Below are 8,441 nucleotides of genomic sequence, written 5' to 3'. Positions count from 1 at the left end.
TATTCTTAATTATTTCTCTCTTGTTATTTATTTCTTATTTATACATATTTAAAAATAAAAGTATATTTTTATAATGGAGTAGTGGCAACTTTGAGCTCTGCTTGCCACTTGTCCGGAGGCATGGGAGTAACGACATTTTCATCTGGTTTAAGCGCGTGCCATCAACGCGAGGGCATTATATTTATCAATATTGTTATACTAATTTAGTTATTAGCAGTATTATTACTTTTTAAATTAGCTTTGGGGGAGAGCACCTTCGTGGCTCGTTGGGCGTAAGGGCCCAATCGTGAGAACCGCCCTTGGTGGCATCCGACAAGCGCACGCCCCCGGCCCCCACAAGTATATGATACGTCAGCACGTCCACGTCATCGTCCATGTAGGACACCAAGCCAATTAAATCCTCTTGACAGGCTGAGTCATTTAGTCGCGTGGAATGTTCCAGAAGTTCACATCCTGTGGATCCCACCAACATCCAAAAGGAAATATGCAAACATGGAGAAAAAGCGACGGGGGCATTTTCCCTGAGACTACTTGTCCAAGAAGAAGAGTGTCAAGTAAGAAAGGAGGTGACAGGGACAGAGTGGTAATTCCAGAGGGCCTATATATGTATATGCATAATCCACTCGCACTCATAAACATATAACAAGCAAATTTTAATTATAGTGGCATTTTCAGCGTTTTCTGATCAAGGCCCTTCATTTTCTGCCCTTTCCATGTGTGCGTGACTGCCAAACGGAGGGAGAGTGGTGGCCTGGGCCTGCGTTTTTCTTACCGTACCAATAGCGTCTTCCGTGTTTTGCTCTTCTTCTGCACTACTTGCTACACCGGGCCTTTGCGGATTTCCGGATACCTAGAGGAAACGGTTGTTTCTGTCTGCTGGTAATCTCGCTCTCTGGTATTAGGGTTCTAGTTTTTACTTTTAGTTCTGTTGTGTTTTGCTGTCGAAGTTGTGATTATTCTGGATGCGATTTTGCTCCTTCAGTCTGTGCATAGGGTTGAGTCTTTGTGGCGTTTTCTCTAAGGTTTCAGTAATCTATCCATTCCATCTATTGGCCTTGGTTGACGTTTTGGTGACTTGATATTGACTCTGGATCCGATCTAAGCCGGATTCTGATGAGTTCAATTTTTGACATCCTGACTGAATGTGCTCCGGGTTTTCGGATTTCCCATTATCTTTTTAGATGCCAATGCGGGTTCGGTTTTTGATCCTGGGCCTCTTCCTCGTAGGTTTATGAGTTTTGAGTGATTATTTTTTATTGTTCTGTTGTTTTCTTCGTGCGGAAGGTGATGCTAATTGCTAAGGTTGCTTTATTATTCTGCTAAATTTTGGTTGAAATGTGCGTTAGTCCAAGGATTGGTGGTTATTATGGTGGAAGTTTTGGAGAGTAACATTTTTTGGCTCTTATGAGGCCCGGAAGTTCAATGTTGAAGACACTGTTGTTTGGAACACTTATTTGTTGTGTTTTAGAACTTTGACCGTATTTTCTGTTCCCATTCATGCAATATGTTGCCGTGAACATGTTGGATTTCTTTGTTGTGTTCAACTAGCCCATTTACATCTCTTTTTTCCAAAAAGTAGATCTTAGAGTGTGGTATAAAATTCGCCTTCATCCTTATGTTCATACCTCTTAATGATTTAAGTTTATTCATAATCATAATAGAGTGATAACGTATTAGTGTGAGACTGAAGTGGTCGCTGCTACAGTATTTTTTGTCTTTAGTTTTGTACATCTGGAATTCCCTAACTGAATAGTGATAAATGCTTTTCTTCCTATTGCTAACATGAAAAATTCACTAAGTGCATTGGGTGGAAATAAGTTCTGGTTTTCCAGTTGGGTCCCATCTGTTTGTCCCATTTTTGTTATATGATTAATTTGTTTCATGCCTATTAAGGTGTGTGTTATCTCGTCTTTAAGTCGTGCTAAGAATTTCCTGATGTTTCTTTGTTTGTAGTGCTCATCATGGTAAGAAAAAGGAGAACTGAAGTGCCTAGTGGAGGTGAAAGCTCTGAGGCGCAGCAGAGTGGGGAAACTAGTCGAGGACCTCAACAACATGTTGAAAGAAGTGCTCCATCCCCACAGCAGGCCACAGGAGGGGGAGGATCCCAAGGAGGTAGAGGTTGGGGTCCTCAAGGAGGACGGGGAGGTTATAGTGGGGGCCGGGGTCGTGGAATGCCCCAACAGCAGTACGGTGCTCCCCTGAATATCAAGGCAGGGGGAGGGGAGGGCACTCTCAGCAATTAGGTCGTGGACGTGGTGGTGGGGGCAGTGGCCGTGGCAGTGGACCTTCTTATGGTGGCCCATCTGGACCTCAAGCTCCCGAGCTGCACCAAGCTACCCCTGTTCCACATCATGCTGGGGTGACTCCTCAAATTGCAACATCTGAGGCCAGTTCCTCTTCCCGACAGTTTGATCCCTCACAAGTGGAACAACAAATGGGGCAGATGACAATTCATTCAGAATCTGTTTCTCCTGCCCCACCCTCAAGCAAATCAGTGCGGTTCCCTCTTAGGCCTGGAAAGGGTAGCTATGGCACCAGGTGTATGGTTAAGGCTAACCACTTCTTTGCAGAGTTACCCAATAAAGATTTGCACCAGTATGATGTAAGTCACTCTTCTCTAGCTTGGAATAAGCAATTTTGTTTTGCCATTCCATTTTATGGATTACCAATATGTTTTTCTTGATGAGATTTAGGTCACTATCACTCCAGAAGTGACATCAAGGGTTGTCAATCGTGCTGTTATGGAGCAGCTGGTGAAGCTATATCGAGAGTCTCATTTGGGTAAGAGACTTCCTGTATATGACGGGCGCAAGAGCCTTTACACTGCGGGTCCTCTTCCTTTCATTTCAAAGGAGTTCAGAATCACTCTCCTTGACGAAGATGATGGATCAGGAGGGCCAAGGTACATAAGTATGCTGCTAGAATTTTTCGTCATATAATCCATAGTAGATTATATAATAATATTTTGTATATGTTTTATCATAGAAGAGAGAGGGAATTCAAAGTTGTGATAAAACTGGCTGCCCGGGCAGATCTACATCATCTAGGACTCTTCCTGCAGGGAAGGCAGACTGATGCTCCTCAAGAAGCTCTTCAGGTTCTTGACATTGTGCTGCGTGAACTACCTACCACTAGGTACCTGAACAGCGGATGTGTGTTTTGTTTCCCTGGAGTCAGTATGTACTAACTTATATTGATCTTCTTGTTTTGGATGCTAAGGGTATTATTTTTTCTTGAAGGTATTGTCCTGTGGCGAGGTCATTTTATTCACCAAATCTGGGTAGGAGGCAACCATTAGGCGAGGGATTAGAAAGTTGGCGTGGTTTCTATCAAAGTATTCGTCCTACTCAGATGGGATTATCTCTCAACATCGGTAAGTATTATCATATCATTTATTTATTTAATTAAATATTTAATATTTAATATGCAAATGTCGTCCCATCTCTTTTTTTATGTTACATCGTTTATTTTTGTATGATTATAACTTATACTGTTGAAAATTGTTGTTAATCATAATGAGCGGACAATTACAAATCAAGCTCATACGATATTTGTTTTCTGCCTTTTGTAAATTAAGTCATTTGTCAAATTAATTAGTTTAGTTAATGTAATGGTCTAATGTTTTACTAATGGATTTACAGATATGTCCTCGACTGCATTTATTGAACCATTGCCGGTAATAGATTTTGTTACTCAGTTGCTCAATCGGGATGTCTCCTCCCGCCCATTGTCTGATGCTGATCGTGTGAAGGTTAGTTTTATGTCCTTTAGTATTGCTTGTACTTGTATTATTCACTTTGTGCCAAAGTTACTTCCTTGGAAAGCGTCAATATGTATATGTATTTCTTGAACTGTTCCAAAGAGTTGTGTTTTTCTGAGGCTTTTTTTTTTCCCCCCAATCCCAAGAAATGTGACTCATGTCTTTAATTTTTCAACCAACAGATAAAGAAAGCACTTCGAGGTGTCAGAGTTGAAGTAACTCACCGTGGAAATATGAGAAGAAAATATCGCATCTCTGGTCTGACTTCACAGGCAACGCGAGAGCTTACGTAAGTATTAGTCCCTTGTATGTGAAGTTGTCTTGGCAATATGAACAAAACTTCAAAGTATTTTTGGCCTCTCAATTTCAGGTTTCCCGTTGATGCAAGTGGAACAATGAAGTCTGTTGTTGATTATTTTTCTGAAACATATGGATTTGTCATTCAACATACCCAATGGCCTTGCTTGCAAGTGGGCAATGCGCAGAGACCAAACTATCTGCCAATGGAGGTTAAATCCCTACAAATCCAGAGCTATTTGTGTTAGTGGAAGTGCATGGTAATATCTTCTTGTGAATGTAGGTTTGTAAGATTGTAGAAGGTCAAAGGTACTCGAAGAGGTTGAATGAAAAGCAGATTACTGCTTTGCTCAAAGTCACATGCCAGCGCCCGGTTGAAAGGGAGCGTGATATTATGCAGGTTAGCAGATGATTTTCTCACTCCATGTCATAGATTCATAAATTTTGGATATACCAATAGTTTATTATCGTTTTGTATTTCATTAAGTACATTCTGCTATATGAATATATGTGGGTTGTTCATATCTTTTTAATCAGACGTATTCTCTGTATTTTCTCCTCTGAAGACTTTAAGGTTATTGTTGATACTGCTTTGGTTTGTATGGGGCTTAATGTCTTCACTGCATTGGTATAATGCAATACCTAATAATTCTGTGGTTTGATTGCTCTTGGTTGTTTCCTTCATAAAGCAGCATTTAATGTCTTTTTGAAATTTGATTACATGTTAGGTGCTTCTTGTTGTTGTTGTTAAGTGCTTTTCTAGCATTAGTTTGACCTGTATGCCAACTACTCTCTGTTAACGAGCATTGATTGGGCATTATTTGTGCCTTCTCTAAAATATATTATGTTAACCTTGTTCAGACGGTTCATCATAATGCTTACCGTGATGATCCTTATGCCAAAGAGTTTGGGATTAAAATCAGTGAAAAGCTAGCTCAAGTTGAAGCTCGCATCCTTCCTGCACCTTGGGTATTTCCTTCTTAATCTCATTTTATTAATTACTTTTATTCATTTTGAACTTGTTAATATCAGCCCCCCCCCCCCCTCTTGTTTAATTGAACTTCTTTTGCTGCAGCTTAAATACCATGATACAGGTAGAGAAAAGGATTGTCTACCTCAAGTTGGCCAATGGAATATGATGAATAAGGTACCCTACTCCCCCCCCCCCCCCCCCCCCCCCCCCCCCCCGGGTTAACAGGTACCCTGCTCCTTTTTAATTTGTTAAACTTGTGCATCTCCACTGAAGGTTCCTTGATCACGGTCTTTTTCATGCACGCGATCTATGGTGTATACTAAATTGAGCTAATAGTTTTTAATTATAATTATTTAATGAAGGATAATTCAACCATAATAGGCTATTGATTGTAAGTTGACGATGCATATATATGTATCTTTTTGAATGTTCATAGCTGCCCTTCTTGACAATGAGTTCTGAAATAACTTGCTGTGATTTGATCTAAACTGGTTCAGAAAATGGTCAATGGGGGGACAGTCAACCACTGGATCTGCATCAACTTTTCCAGAAATGTTCAAGACAGTGTTGCGAGTGGGTTTTGTTATGAGCTTGCTCAAATGTGTTGTATATCTGGCATGGTATGTGGATGGTGCCTGTTTCCTCTCTGCATCTCAGTTGTTAATTTTGATCAGATTATTTGCTTGCTTATATCTTTTGAATAATTGACCTATTTGGTTAAAATGTATTCAGGCATTCAACTCTGAGCCAGTACTTCCCCCATGTAGTGCCCGGCCTGACTTGGTGGATAGGGTTCTGAAAACTCGGTATCATGATGCAAAAGCCAGACTGAGGGGGAAGGAGCTTGATCTTCTGATTGTTATTTTGCCCGATAATAACGGCTCTCTTTATGGTAATGACGCCTTCCATCACATGTTTCCATATTGTTTCTTCCTGTAACCTTTTGATCAGTATCCTCTTATTTCTTCTACAGGTGACCTGAAACGAATAAGTGAGACAGATCTTGGGGTTGTTTCTCAGTGCTGTTTGACTAAGCATGTCTATAAAATGAGTAAGCAGTATCTTGCAAATGTTGCCTTGAAAATCAATGTAAAAGTAGGTGGAAGGAACACAGTGCTAGTTGATGCACTTTCACGGCGTATCCCTCTAGTCAGTGACCGACCAACAATTATTTTTGGTGCTGATGTTACTCATCCACATCCTGGAGAGGATTCAAGTCCATCCATTGCAGCTGTATGTTGAATTTACATCTAGGTTTTGATCATCTGTCTGGTCTTTATTTGCTTTTCGACTCAACTTTCATCAAAATCCACCCTGCTTTTGGGTTAAATAGGTTGTGGCCTCTCAAGATTGGCCTGAAATCACGAAGTATGCTGGTTTGGTGTGTGCTCAAGCTCATCGACAGGAGCTCATTCAAGACCTCTTCAAACAATGGCAAGATCCAGTAAGGGGAACAGTAACTGGTGGAATGATCAAGTACTCCCTCTCTTCTCTCTCTTGTTTCTGGTCGTGGGGTGCACATGCTGTCTGTTATATTTTTTGAGGATAAAAGTTGGGGCTGTAATTCATTTAATGGGCTTTGTTTGATTTTTCTGCAGGGAGCTTCTTATATCTTTCCGGAGGGCCACTGGGCAGAAGCCACAGCGCATTATATTTTATAGGTAAGCATTAGATTTATCAATCCTGAAAGCACATTTATTTTTTGCCCCTTTGGTTCTGAATTATAAACCTTTTGGCAGGGATGGTGTGAGTGAGGGGCAGTTCTATCAGGTTCTACTGTTTGAGCTTGATGCTATCCGCAAGGTTGGTTTCCCCCCTTCCCTTTTGTCTTCAGTAAAATTATTTTTGGCAAGAAAAAGTAAGATTTTTGAATGTCCTTAACATAGTTTATTTTCTCTGTTGCTTCCCTGACAGGCATGTGCGTCCCTGGAACCTAACTATCAGCCTCCTGTCACATTTGTGGTGGTTCAGAAGCGCCATCATACGAGGCTGTTTGCCAGCAACCATCATGACAGGAGTTTTGTTGACCGCAGTGGGAACATATTGCCTGGTATTTTATGTTTTGTTAACTTCTGGTATATGATGACATTTGTTTCCTGATTTGATCAATATGATAAAAGACATTATCTGGCAATCTTGCAGGCACTGTTGTAGACTCTAAGATTTGTCATCCTACCGAGTTTGACTTCTATCTTTGTAGCCATGCTGGGATCCAGGTGACGCATTCTTGCCTATACTTACAGTATGAATTGATTTGCTATTTGTACAGTGATGCTAAGCTATGCTCGGTTCCATATTGTTACAGGGAACAAGCCGGCCAGCTCATTACCATGTGCTATGGGATGAGAACAATTTTACAGCTGATGCACTGCAATCATTGACAAACAACCTTTGTTACACGTAAAATGAACTTCCCTTGATGTTTTCATCTGTTGTGGTCCCTTTTCTTTTTGTGCTCCATTTCTGATACTGTCTCTTACTATGTTAATGTTGTAATTAACAAGGCTTTGATTTGAATTTGACATGTTATGGTGGTTCCTGCAGTTATGCTAGATGCACTCGTTCTGTTTCAATTGGTGAGTAGCACTTCTTAAAAGATGCAGCTGTTGTTTGAATAGCTAAGATATGACTTGGTTATATCTAAGTTCGATGTGTTTCATTGTAGTGCCGCCTGCGTATTATGCTCATTTGGCTGCCTTCCGAGCTCGATTTATATGGAACCAGAGACGTCGGAGAGTGGGTCCATGACCAGTGGTGCTGCTGCTGCACGTGGAGTTGGACCAGTGCGGGGCACTCGACTGCCTGGTGTTGCTGCTACCGTTCGGCCTCTTCCCGCTCTGAAGGAGAATGTGAAGAGGGTTATGTTCTATTGTTAACCACCTGGAAGCGGCTTTGATACATTATGTGTTGTCTTGATCATATTTGGCAAAATTATTAAACATCACCTCGTATTGTTTTCACGATTGAACTATGTTGTTATTGTATTTCGATGAACTGAGAATTGACTGGCTTGTATTCTATTTATTTTGGCTAGAGTCTGAGCTTAACGAGTTTGTGTGCTTCTATAGCAGATTGACAGATATCTCCGCATGCATTTATAGCCATTCCTTAAAATCACTTTTAGTTGTCTGTAGTTTTTTGGTTTTAAGCTGGGGGGGTGGGGGATGGTTTCGACTTTCGAGGTTTTTATTTTTATCAATTTATGCTAATAGATCTAAATGGTCAATGGTAATTGGTGATGATGATAAGTGGGGAAAGGGTTTCTTTTCTTTTTTTTCGTGTGATGATGTGCTGTCTTGGAATGAGATAATATGTAAACATAAAATATAAGGAAATTTATAAGCAGTATTTTTTTAATAAATTATTTACCTGAGTGATCATTTCAAAAGCTCCACGGAATATGTAAAATAA

At 40.5% G+C, this 8,441-nt stretch overlaps 1 pseudogene; it reads left to right on the top strand.

The window, feature by feature from the left end:
• The first annotated feature begins 742 nt into the window (after positions 1-742).
• Positions 743-8,147, top strand: LOC114715892 (protein argonaute 1-like; annotated as a pseudogene).
• Positions 8,148-8,441: the final 294 nt, after the last annotated feature.

The sequence above is a fragment of the Neltuma alba genome, unplaced genomic scaffold (assembly GCF_004799145.2).
Source record: "Neltuma alba isolate B1F8T4 unplaced genomic scaffold, ASM479914v2 tig00011618_pilon, whole genome shotgun sequence".
Taxonomy (NCBI): Eukaryota; Viridiplantae; Streptophyta; class Magnoliopsida; order Fabales; family Fabaceae; genus Neltuma; species Neltuma alba.
This window is presented reverse-complemented; position numbering and strand designations above follow the sequence as displayed.